The 13,748-nt window shown below is 39.6% G+C and overlaps 1 protein-coding gene across 6 annotated transcripts in view; it reads left to right on the top strand.

Annotated features, from left to right (window-relative positions):
* The window catches only part of FAT3 (FAT atypical cadherin 3), a 634,277-nt gene that overhangs the window by 106,776 nt on the left and 513,753 nt on the right, over positions 1-13,748 (top strand). Inside the window, exon 1 of one of the 6 annotated variants that reach the window (XM_074335614.2) lies at positions 6,964-7,013. The exons of the other annotated variants lie outside the window; for them this stretch is intronic. The gene's annotated coding sequence lies outside the window, so the exon portion shown is untranslated. Of the gene's footprint in view, positions 1-6,963; positions 7,014-13,748 lie in introns of those variants that run through there. 6 annotated transcript variants of the gene reach the window in all.

Raw genomic sequence — 13,748 nt, 5'->3', positions numbered from 1 at the left:
GGAATTTTGGATAATGAATGGTTCCTTGGTCATGCCCAAAACCCAAGCATCATATTTTTATAGTGTAATAACTGAAATCAAGCTGAAAATAAGCAGACTTGAAGGTCAGATACTTCAGTTATACATTACTGGGAAGGACTGAAGTGGTCACAAAGCTTACAGATGGTCATTCAACGTGGAAACATCTCGGGGGTATTTGGTGTGTGGCACCACTGGTTTGAACTGCACCCTTTGTGAAGTTACCAATATTTATTGTAATAGTGATTCTGTGTGTTTTAGACTCTCATTCATTTACATATGCAATGCTAACTTTCCATTAATCGTAACAACTGACTTACCTGAATCACTGAAATTCTAGCATAAGAGTCAGTCAAGTGACCCAGCAGCTGGCACTGGCAGCCTGTGACCAGGAGGGAGGGGTAGTAAATGCTCAGCATCTGGCTGTCACTCCGAACGTCTCCTCTTCCTCTTCTCTATACATGTGTGTTTTCTCTCTGAATCCCCTTATCTGGGGATGGGGGTGGGGCGAGGAGCGGAGTTTGAAGGAGCGCGTCCTGGAACATAATCAGAATTCTCCAGATTCTCATCTTGAAGCATTAAAGACAAGAACAACCGTGACTGTTTTCTTTCAACCTTTAATCATGTTCAAATTATCATCCTGTCTATGTCTGCCTCATAAATGTATCTTAATTTAATTTCTTTCTCCATTAAGGCAGCAGCAAGACATTTTTGAAGAAAGGGCAAGATGTTAAGGACTGTCCCCAGTTATATCCCTCACTTGTGAACTATAGAGCATTAATATTCTTCCTAAAGCACCTCTTTCATCAAGACCCTCCCCTGATTTCCCCACCTGCCCATCAAAAAAGTGAAAGGGAAGAGAAACATTTTCATTTTGGTCCAGTTAGTTAAGTAGATTACAATTGGTAAAGAATTGGGGGTGAATACTGAATTGCTAAGCACAGTAGTTGGCCAGTAGTCCAGTATTTACATATTGCCTTTTCTTCTCATTTAGAGTGACACCACGAAGAAAGGATAGTAAAAACTGAAATGGAGTAACACCATTATATTTAGTAGACTTTGAGAAGTATCTTACTAATACCTTATGACTTTTGTCAGGATCCACTTTTACCAGGATTCATTTTATACCCCTGCATACGAGGCTATGGCCTATGAGTTTCTTTTTTTTCTTCATTTTTTAATTTCAGTCATCTATAGAGGGATTCCAGGCAGCAGTGTTGATAAAGGAGTGATTCTTTCTATGAGTTGGGAAGGTGCATCCTACATGCGAATAATGCCATTCACATGTAGCTTATAATTCTTTCCCTGGTAGAATATGAAAACCCCACCTTGAGGAGAAAAGATAGCTGCTTCAATTATGGAAAGACTTTGAAACCGCCCCAGGCCAGCATTTGTGAAACCTGTTCAGAGCTCCTCTCTTCTGTCAGTGAAGTGCAGACTCAGATAAGAATTGGTCACAATTAAATTAGGCTTATGTGAGGGAATGTCAAGCTGGAGGGACTGCCCTGTGTGTTCACCATTGATTAGACCTATGAAAATTCTTATCCTGAAGGGACAGTGCACTAGGATCTTGATGAACTCTGCATATATTAGAAAGGAGAAGCACTTACCCCCATTAAAGGATTGATGCCTCAGCGGGAACATTAGACACAAAGTCATCTCTGTCATCTGACTACTTTTAATATCCCCAGGAATTACCTTTGGCCTATTTCCTCCCATCCTGTGTGTTGGATCCATCTTCTGTTGATCTACATGGGGAACCTAAATGCTTGCTTTGGTTTAAAAGGCAAAAATTCCCTAAATGTCTTTCATCCTGGACTCAGACACTGAATGTATGCAGCATTCCCAAGTAACTTGAAATTGAAGGTTTTACTCCTTTGATTTTTTTTTTTTTTAATTTAGGTTAAGTGGTTGTTTAGGGCTTTCTTGATAGGCAAGGGAGTTTGCAATCAATGGGTTGATGGAAAGAAGGTGATGTATTAGAGTTATGGTACTTACTTGGTTTGAGTGAGATAATTGTTTGTAATTATATAGTCTGCAATAACAGCTTCCTCCCAGCCTCTTCCAAAAAATGACTGCTGAAAATCTCAGATGTTCTGAGATTTTATATCAGCATATAAATCTGATGCAAAAAACATTAAAGCACTGGCCTTGATGAAGGCTAACGTTTTTAAAAAAATGTTTTATATTCTGATAAAAAACATAACATAAAATTTACCATTTTATCCATTTATAAGTATGCAGTTGAGTTGTGTTATATACATTCACATTGTTTTCCAACTGTAGATTAATGGTTTTGGGGTGGTCCTAGTGCAGAATCAAGTAGACACAATGTGTCACATACATTGTGGATGTTTTTTTTTAAAAAAAATGGAACTGAAATTAAAGTTGAATCACTAGAAAAGGAAGAAGCTAGAGCAAGAGGTCATTGCAAAATCGTCCCTCAAATGAGATAGACACAGTAAAGCCCAAAGTTTCAAAAGTGAATTGGTTTGTGTTGAATCATATAGGTATATATATCTACTCTATGTAAACTGTGAAGGGCAAAATTATATGAATAACTTATCTCTTTCACTTTTACTTAGTGGAGAGATCAGCAGCATGATGGTCTAGAAGAGAACTGATTTTTTATTTTTATTTTTTTGGCTATTTCTTAATCAAATCAAATAACGAGCAACTACTTGATTACAAAACCAAATAATCTTAAACTACCAAATAATGTTTCTTGTCTGCTTCTTAGTGACATGTTGAATCCACGTAAACTCTTAGTGGGAGAGCTGGGGTCATAAACACTCTGCTTTTATCTGAGAGTCTATGATAGTATGGTAAGTAAGCTTTCTCTTTGTACTTCTAGAATATTATTTTTTATAGTAGTACTATAACTATTTTTAGTCTGGAGCTTGGGTTTTCATCCTAGCCCTGACATCAGTTAGCCCACATGCCAAGTAGTAATTTCTGAGCACCATCATTTCAACTCCAGGGCAACGCTGCTGCATAAACTACCTCTGAAATTCTTTCTTTTGTCTCTGGAAACACCACAAAGTTATCTTTGATAACATAGCAAGGCATACGGTCTGGCAACATGGTTAGTGCTCATTCTTTATTAGCTACTGTCATTTCCTAATTCAACAGATACTTCTTGAGTAACTGGTGTTTGATTTTGCAGAATGTCGGTGAGGCAAATGGTAGCTGCTGCCAAAACTTCTGGTTAGGGATGTTTAACCTAAGAAATTTTTCACTAATCACATCACTTGTTCTTCCTCCTAAAAACACACAAGTAATGGAAGGATGGTATTGTTACCCATGTGAAGCTGAGAGCTAACATCTTTTTAAAGTGGATGATAGAAATTCTTGAAAACAGTAGTGTAACTTAGGGGATACTTGAAGCTTAGAACATGAGGTGTTTGGTGCACAGAATTTGCTGTTGCTAAATTCTTTTTTCATAATATTTACTCTTGTCTATTAGCACTTACTGATTACACAGAAAAGCACACTTCTGTGCATACGTTTGTAATGGTTTAATGACATTTACTCATAATGGGCAAATTTTTAGGGCTTCTTTCTTTAGTTGGAAAAAAAAAAAAAAGGAAGTGGGAAAAGCCTGTTAAATGCAATGGAAATCTGTTCTAAAAGAAAAGTCAGATCTGAACCACCAAGGAGGAATGGTTTGGTAAAGGTTAAGCAAAACTTCTCTCACTCTGGTGGGACTTTAAAGTAAATTTCATCTAAATTCTTGTCAGCTTCCCTGTACAGCTGTGCCTACACATCTGCTGTGGGTGCTCAGAATTGCTGCTCCCTCCTTCACAGTTTACATACACTTGTGTAAACTATTTATTTGTAGTACATCATTAGTGGCAAAGTGTATAGTGTTTGGTTTTTAACTACATGTATTCAGGGGTAGACTAGAATAAAACTCAATTTAACTACATGGAATGAGTGTACTTGGTTTAGGTCTTCTCAGAGGAACAACCCATTCACTTTCCAGCAGCTGTTGATATTAAAGGGTGTTTAAAAATCTGTTTAGTTTCTTGTAGTTTAAAGTTGAATTGTGGGAGTTGTGCTTGTTCTCTCAACCCAGGGCAGGGTGTGATAGTCCTGCATTGTATACCATGCTGCAGAGTAAAATGATTGCCCCAAACCGTGGAAAAGTGAGGCCACTCAAATGCTTGGCAGACTGTGGTCGTAGTAGTCATGCAGAGAAAATTATGTAAACCTCTAGAGAGGTGGCCCTTTATTGACCTGGAAAGATCAATCGTCCAGGGCCTTGATTTTGCTGGCAGAATAAATGCTTCTGTAAAGAGTGAGACCCAAGTCAGGTTGGTGGAAAACTGTCGCACATTAGTCCTTGGGAGCAAACGGGGATTCTAGCTGTCAAGGTGACGGATGGCCTTACCACATGTGAATACTACCTGGAGAAATCAGACCAAATGGTTCTGCCAGTGAAAGGTGAAGGTTCCTTGATTCTCTCTTGTGGACGGGGATCTCAGAACGCAGCTAGGTTTATACCACGGGGATGGACACCATCTTAGCCCTAGAGGAGGAGAGTCCAGATCTCAGCACCAGATACCCAGACCTGGTCTTCCTAGAGCTTTATCTAGGAAACATGTCAGTGGCACCAGAAGAGCTCCATGCAGTGTCTGCTATTCTTGTGTGTGTGTGTACACACAAGAATACACACACACACACACACACACACACACACACACACACACACACACACACACATCTCTACCCTTCTCAATATAATTCCCCTAGTTCCTGTAATCCAGTCATGACCTCAACATTGTTGGCATTTTAGGTCAGATAATTCTTTGTTTAGGAGACTGTCCTGTGCCTTGTAGGACATGTAGCAGCACCCCTGGCCTGTACCTGCTAGATGCGAGTAGCACCTCTCTCCTCATTGTGACAAGGAAAAATGTCTGCAGACACTGCCTGATGTCCTCTAGAGACAAAATAGCCCCTAGTTGAGAACCACTGCTCTAATCCTATATTTTCTTGGGGTTTCATAAGACATTTATAGTTTATCCAATAGCAAATATTTATTGAGCACCTATTATGTGCCAAGCAGTATATATGGTGTGGGCAACGATGATGGCCTTAAGAGACAGTCCCTTCCTTCATACAGTTCACAGTCAAGTTGGGATAACAGATACTAATCAAATAGTCTTAAGCAAAATACAGGTCAAATGGTAATGAATGTTATGAAGGAAATATCTGTGTGCTCCAAGAACATGTAACAAGGGGCCAGAGCTAGTCTTGAGAATCTGAGAGTTGTCCCCTGAGGGATATGGAAGCTGAGGTGAATGTGTGCATGTGTTTCTGCGGTGGGGAATCAGGAACAGGAAGGGGTTGAACTTAGGGGCAACAGCATGTGCAAAGAACCTGAGACAGGAGGTGATCTGTCCAGAACAGAAAAAGGACCAGTGTGGCCGAAATGCAGAATGGTTAGAGGAGTCCAGGAAAGAAGTCAGGGCCAAATTTGATAGCATCTTCTCAGCCACGTTGACAGTTTGGGTCTTTGTTATCCTGAAAGCCTAGGAAAGGTATTGAAGTGTTTTCAGCTGGCGTAGGATTTGCTCAGGTTTTAAGTAAGGATGTAACTGGTTGTAGCAGGAATGTTATGGAAGGGGCGAGAGTGACATGTAAGGCTGGTCAGGAGTTTAAGGCTATAGGGTTACTGTTATCTCTTACACAGATGGCCAGCGCCTGGCCCTTAGTGGTACCCTCATTTTCCTCATCAGCCATGTGGGAATTTGATCTGTTCTGTCTCCCAAGCCCTGGGTTCATACTCATTGAGTTCTCATATGTTCATTTTCTTTTGGAACCTACGCATTGGACTGCTTCCTCACTTCTAGTTTTCAGTTTCAAAAATGATACTAGGGTCCCATGAAGAGGGTTGAGGGAGTGTTCCAGGAAGCCACTTCATTAACCACAGCCACTGCTCTGGGTCCTAATTCTTCCAAGATTGCATTGTGCGGTACAATTCACAGAGATGCAGGCAGTAATTCAACATCTCCTAGAATGTGCTCAGTTGACCAGCCTCATAGGTGTATACTTAGTAGTTACTCTCCAAAGAGAGGATCTGCCCTTGACCTTTTGCCTCCACTCTCTGGCAGCTCCTCTAGGGTGCAGAGTGCTTGTCAGGCCAGCTCTGAGGTACTGAGTATTCTCACACCTAGACTATTTCTGGCTGCTCTAGGATAGTAGCCCTGACCTGGACCTAATGTGTTGTTTGTGCTGAAAGTGACTGTGTGCTCGGAGGTTCTTTGACAATACCTTTAACCCGTGTCTACAAAAATGTCTAAAAATGTCTTGCCCATCTAAGGAAATATGTTTTCTTAAGTGAAAATGAGGACCTCACTGATGCATGATTCTGCAGGCTTGAGCTTTTTAGTTGAGATGGAGTGTACTTGATGCTCGCTTGTTTTTGTTGACCTGTTTTTAGGAAGACTGTGTCGGTAGTCCCGTGTGGGAATGGCACCTGTGATCTGGTCTCATTAGCACTGAGCACTAATTCAGGCAACGTTGACGTAAACCCATCAGTCAATAATAAATAACCTTAATGGGAAGTATGGGAAAGCTGAAGGAACCAATTTGCATTTTTGCCTTGTTTGCTAAGACACAGTTGTCAGTATTGGCACTGTGCGGAGACGTGACTGACAAGATTTTTGGATTGTCAGCACACTTCTAGACCGCATTTCTTGACCCACATGCAAGCTGTTTTAAATCCTGGCAACTTTTATCATTGCTTATTTCCAAACAGTCTTTTTTGTCTCCCCCTCTACTATAATATCAACCTCTCTCCATTGTGTGTTCATCTTCCATATATTAAGCTGTTTTGTCATTTTTTTCTCCTTTTATTTCTTGAGTTTATTATGATTGCTGCCTGAGATACCTTTTAGAGTCTCATCAATTTCCTGATATATTGTTTCTTTATTTCTTGCAGGAGTATTCTTTTTCCCCATCCTCATTTGCCAGTCCCCAGCCTTCATGAGGTAAACATATAGTATTACTCCGTTGTAGAGAATTGCATGTGTATCTCCTTTCTCGTTAAATTCATTTAGCAATTCTATACTGTACATCTAACATATGCAAGCTCAGTGCTGCTGCCTTAAATTCTGGGGTGACATTTAACCAAGCACACAGCCATGTCCAGAACTGCCCTCTGGAGCCTGTGGTCTGCTTTGTCCAGTATAAGACTTGGTCCCAGGTGTAACCTTGGAAAAATTTGGAATTGAATTCTATTCTCCCAGAAGCCCTCTACAATCTTTAGGATGTTTTATCATTTATCAAATTTTTCTTTGGTGGTTCAGCTCTTTTGGAAAAGGGAAATCTGGTACGTTCTTTACCTCATTTAGGTCCTAGAGCTCTGTGTACCCCGAGCTCTCTCATGGATGCAATCACGTTCCTCTTGCCCTAACATGACCATTGCTTATCGCAGCAGAAAAGGGTTGTACTGAGGGAACTCCCATATTCTACTTTCCTGATTCCTGATTTTACCATGTAGAATAGTAATTCTCCTTCTTTTTCTTGAAGATGAATTCTTTAACAAGAACAATGGCAATTGGAATGGCTTAAAGGATGTTAACTTTTGGAAATAGGATAGGCCACAGGGATTTAACACAGCAGTAAATATGGATTGTGTCAGAATGTAGCAAGCAAAAAGCTCTGAGGGCATCTTTTCCCCTCAAATGTATTGTGCCCCTTAACTATTGAAATGAACACTATTTAAAGACATTTGTTCTATTTGGAACTATTCAGGTTCTTTTTTTTTCTCTCTCTCTTTTCTTTTTTTTTTTTTCAGGCAGTTATGCCAGAGTAAATGCTGTTACTTGAACAAGGTTTTTTTGCTTTGTTTTGTTTTTTAAAATTGTGAACATAAGCGGATACTAATGTTATTTAACCTTTGATTTCTGTTAGTGAGGCCCACCAGACAAAAATCGAAATCATGCATTTTTCTGGAACATTTTCTCAGACAGCCAAGCATAGCAGCAAATTATATCCTCTCTATACCTTTTTTTTTCCTTACCCCATGATGAATTTCTTTCTCCAGAGGGAAAAGTGATTTTTAAAAGGCTTGAACAACATGCTAATCTTTCCTTCTGGTAGCCCCTGGTTGAATTACCCCTGAATTTGAAGCATTCACTGATGAAATGATACTTGACATTAACCAGTGTTGTATGGAAATATTTCTAGCACCTGGGGAGAAAATAAACGAGGGTATTCAGACCAATGCCGCTGTGTGGCTGATCCTTCCATTTTTCTCAGAACCAACTTGAATTACACTTGCTTCATGCTGACTGACTTTTCTCCTGAGACACCATTTTTAGACAACGGAAAGATTTGCACCACTGTAAAAAGTTAGAATTTACAGTATTATTACCATGAAAAAGATTGGGTTTGGGTAACAGTCTGCTTGGCTGGTTGGCAGAACCAACTGGAGGCTTTGGTTTGGGATTTTTTTCGTTGTTCAGAATGATAGAAGGTGATATATTCTTGTAAATGAAATATTCTCCTTGCTTATAAAGCCGTGCGTAAACTTGGGGCTCAAGTAGAAAAGCAGCATTTTCCATAGATGAGTGAAACATGAACTTGGCTTTGGGATTTGAATCTAAGTATTTTTGATTTGGCAAACTGATTTTGACCATTAACTTAAGTAAAAATAGATAATAAGAGCTATGAACAAATATGGATGCTTATTCAACAATAATAAGGTTCTTTCCCTCATGCCAGTCTTTTTGCTCATTGAACTGTGCAAATTCTTTGTTTGCCTTTTAAAAAAAAATGAGAATAGAAAATAGCACAGGAAACTCTGGAACAGTCTCATTCTTCAGTTGGAACATGGAGATGTGTTTATATGACGAGTATTGAAGCAGTTTCTTCAGGAATAACTCTCAGCTTAGTTGCGATGAGAATTCATACCCTGTGATATGGGGTGAGAGGAAGAATAATGAACTCGTGTCAAGAATCTTTGGATGACACCCACCTCCAAAACTTTCCAGGCAACTGTTTAAACTGTTTGAGGCACAGTGCTAGCTTGGACTCAGTCAGTGTTTCCCCAACTGTTTTCCACAAAATACTCTTTCTTCGCCTGCATGTGGCTATATGTGGGGACAGAGCCCCAGAGAGCAGTTTCCAGGCTCTTGGCCTCATGTGGGAAGGTGCTGGCTTGGGTAGTAGATGGCCATCAGCTGTGGCTAGTTGGCCGTCAGCTGTAGCCCTTGAACCATTGGCCACTAATATAACTGCCGTGGCTACGCTGGGGAGGGGAGTCGAGAGTGGAGTCAAGAAGAGTCGGTCAGTTGGCAGAAAAGCGGATAGCAGGTCGCACGTCCTGTAAATCCAGCCTCCAGTGAGACTATAGTGGTGTGACTCCCCTACCTATGGCTCTGTGGGTGTTCCTTTTTGGCCTCACCATATCCTGCGTTCAAATGTGGGGATCGGGAGCAGAGACCCAGCAGGCCGCCCTGCGTGACACTATATGTGTTGGGTGGGGGTGCAGAGTGGAGAGAGAGATTCATGATCAAACAGATTTTAGAAATTGTGCATATTATGTCCCTTGGAATCACAGTTGAGTCCTGACTATGTACCAGAAGACTTACTGCTACTGGTGGAAACAGACAATAATAATAGACTGTGGTTTCATGAGGAGTTAAATTAGGATAAATTATTGTAGATGACCAAGGACGGGAGAAAGGGGGAAAGTTTATTTTGAAGCATACTAAAGGCTCCAAGTTCTAAATTATGAAATATATTTACCTTTGTTCAACTGGTGTTGCCTAAAACGTTTTTTTCAGTTGTATACCTATTCACGTATAATAAAATAATACGTCATGGAAATGGAAAATCCTGTGTCATTGGGAAATGGTGGACTACCTCTATTTCCTCAGGGTCTCTAAGTTTTATGATTATAATTCCTGATTCGTCTGATACTCATTTTCATCTCCCTGGTGCATATTGTGGAGGTATGGTATATGCTGATTAGACAAGTTTCACTCGATAAAAATTGAATTTTTACCTTTCAAGGTACTTTGCTGCATACTGTAAGAAGAAGAAATACAGGAGCTTACTATTTAATATGTAATTTAAAAACACCTTTAATACCAGGAAGAAAGTGCTATCAGAGAGGTATACATACATAAAATACAGACCAAGTTTAGGGCAGTGGTTCTCAGGATATGGTTTCCCCAAGACCAGCATCTCCTGGGAACTTGTTATACTGGTAAATACTTAGCCCCACCCCAGACCAACGGGTCCAGAAACTCTGGGGTAGAGCCCAGCAATGTGAGCTTTAACAAGCACTGCATGATTCAGAATCTCACTAAAGTTTAAGAATCACAGCTTTAGACCTGGAGCTCACACTTGGATAGGTTATCCTGGGATTGTTTCACAGAATTGGTGACATTTTAGCTAAATCTTAGAAGGTGGAGTAAAATTTGTAGACATGAACACTAGAAATCTGTATTCTTAAAGGTGGCAATAGCAATATGAGTCAAAATCACAGTGGAGATCTGAGGGCCAATTTTAGCTTTTTTATTAGCAAGCTATGTGACCTTGTCCAAATCGCTTAACCTTTCTCAATCTGTTTCTCAACTTTAAAACTAGTATTGGACTAGACAATTTTATGATCCTTTTGACTGTAAAACTCAGTGAGTTTATGTGACTCTGGTTCAGTATATCAGGATATAAGCTGAGTAACGGCATGGCATGAATTATTTGTGACCCAAATGCCTAGTATATTATCCTGTACACGCTCTAGCTACAATGGTCTGTATTAAGAAAAACGACACAGTAAACATTTTTTTCTTCTTTTCAAGCAGCCATTAGTATCAGCCAGAGAGTAAAACTTTATTCCCAAGTGTGTCCTACAGACAGTCTATAACTGATTTCAGGAGCAAGGACCCAGAACATAAAGTAGTGCCATGAGGAAGGTAATTTGAGCAGTATCAGAATAAGCTGCTTTGGAAGATAGGGCTTCCCAGTATCGGGCTGTTCTGGGACTCATCATTGTAAGGAGAAATCCTGCTAGAACTCCTCAGGAATTATATGCCAGGCCTGAGGAGTAGCTCCCTAGTGCAGCTATAGTTTCCTGAGTTTGAAAGTGTACATGTGGGAGTTGCGTAAGTTGCCGAGCTGTGGTAATAGCCCTTGGCACTCACCATGCACGGATGCCTCTCTGGCACTGACCTTGACCCATGGCACGAGTCTGGGGTCTATGGAAGGGTGGCCTTCATATTAGGGATGGTCTATCCTATGGGTTGTCTCCTTCTTGACCCTTTATTCTTTTTTTTTAATTATTAGTTTCAGGTGTACAAAACAATGTACTAGGTATTCTTAATGCACTTTTCACTTGTTTTCCATTTTGTATCCCTTCTTCTGAATACCTGAATAATTAAATACAGTTAATTGTGCTGTGTGCCAGACAAGATTATAAGTCTGTTATATGGCAGTGGGAACTCTTATAATCCTTATTTTAAAGATAAAGGAACTGAGACTTTAAAAGCCTTAAGTACCCCAAGGTTATCCAACCAGTAAATGGCCAAGCCTGAATTGGAGTCAGGTTTTTCTGATCTTTGGATATAATATAGTAATCCTTGGCTTTTAGTAAAGAAAAGACATCCTCTCCTGTACCTTTGATGTGGTTTTTTCCTATTGGAAAAGAAAATGTCAGAGTAGGTTGTAAGTTTCCTCCCTTATCTTGTAACTCACAGATATTTGTCTTTTCTGAAAACTGCCTTAGTTAATGATATTAATAGCTAGCAATTGTATACTTACCATGTGCCTTGAACTGTTTTAAGTGCTTCATATTTATTAATTCAAATCTTAGTTGGTAGGAACTATCGTTCCTATTTTGTAGAAGACGGAATTGAAGCACAGGGAGGTTAAATAACTTGCCCAAGGTTACACAGCTAATAAGTCGTCGAGCTGGGATTCAAACCCAGGCCATCAGGCATCAAAGTGTACATTGCGGATCCACTGCACATATATAGCCTTTGTGTAGTCACAGCACACACCTGAGTGGTGGCTGACTTTCATGTGCAGTTTTAACACAAGTCCTCTTCATCAAGGATGCCTGTACAGGGAAGTCCCTTCATTTACTGACTTTGTTCCGTATTTCACAGCCTATTATAGCACATTTCTCCAGCACCATGTCTCTCTGGCTAAGAAAACCCTTTCAAAGTATGTAAGATAGGAAGAGCTGGAGTGAAAATAGAATGTTTTTCTAAGATGCCTTTTCTTACTATTCAGAAATCTCAGCTATTTAAGGAGGCCAGTTTAATAATGGCAGAAAACAGCTTCACCAGGCTACCCAAGCAAGCAAAGGCACCCTGTGGAGTCAAGGCACTCCCAGAGAGGTGGCCTTTCTGAGAGCTGTTCCCTGCCCCTGAGGTCTCTGGTATGTATTCATCCCTGCAAAGAAACACCTGCGTGCCCTTCTGAATCCCATGCTAAGATCCACCCTAACTGAGCAGATAGGGCTGGATGGGAGGCATATTGGACCCCCTCTGAAAAATAAATATCTCCAAGATTGATGGCTTGATGATCTCTTTGGAAATTATATCAAAAATTATTGATTATGTTACTAAGTCATAGAAAATAGGCTCTGAGGTTGGGAACTAAGTGCCTTTTTAAAATTAATCCAGAAGATTAATCCAGAAGCAGTAGAATAAATCCATGTGCAGAGTATCTAAAGCACCGTAACCGTCATGTTGGCCTCATGAATAGCTTGGCTTCAATGTGGAAAAAGGAGTACTTTAAAAACAAACAAATAAAAAACCCCACAACATCTTAACAGTTGTCTTGGCATGCTAAAAAAAAAAAAAAAAAAAAAGCCAAAATCTTTACTATTTACTTTGCAGAATTTTATAGAATTCCTAACTTCTAACACTCATTTATGCTCTAAATCAATGAAAAAAATTGCAAGGCATTTTAATTAATTTGTGCAAAATAGAGCTTTTGTTTCCCTCTGAGAAATAAAGATACAAAAACCTTGTGAGATATCCTGGTTTCAACAACCAAGGTCAACAAGCTTAGTCCTGCTCCGTTTTTTGGTGGTAAATCCCCATTTCAGTACACAATAATACTATTCCCCGTCAGTTTGATGAAGTATTTTCTATTTGCATTTAAAGCTATTGATTCTTCTTTATAAGAAAGAAAATCCCAGCAGTGTATCTTGCTGAAAGAAAAACTCAGTATGCATAAGTACCAATTTTGGAATAGTTAAATTGAACGATGTTTTTTTATATTATGACAGCATTCTGTGCTTTGAAGGATTCACCAGAAGGGTCTGTAAAAGTAACTGTCCCCTTCGGGCACTTAAATGTTTACTTATAAACAGTTAACTACTTAGAGGGGGGAGTAATAAGATGTCAGAAAACAAAGATCACTGCAAAACAATGATAAACCACAGCTCTCAAATTGTTACAAACTCAAAGAAAAACGAATTCAATTGACATACGTTTCTATTTGTTTTCAGATCTGAGACCTGGTATTAAGGGGATTGCTTCATTTTTATGGGCCTCAATTTCCTCATCTGGACCAGCTGGTCTTTCAGGCTCTTTTAGTTTGTATAATTTCTTGATTCTGTTTCCTGAAATAAGGTGTGCTTATATTTTGGTATTTGGAAACTGAATATATTAAAGGCTTCTGGGCCTCTGGTTACATCTGGACCTTAACGCTCTATTTAACAAACCAGTATTAAATAGGCACTGTTTACTGTTTGAAAAACT

The sequence above is a fragment of the Rhinolophus sinicus genome, chromosome 14 (genome assembly GCF_057876585.1).
Source record: "Rhinolophus sinicus isolate RSI-liver-muscle chromosome 14, RSI-T2T, whole genome shotgun sequence".
NCBI classification, from domain to species: Eukaryota; Metazoa; Chordata; class Mammalia; order Chiroptera; family Rhinolophidae; genus Rhinolophus; species Rhinolophus sinicus.
This window is presented reverse-complemented; position numbering and strand designations above follow the sequence as displayed.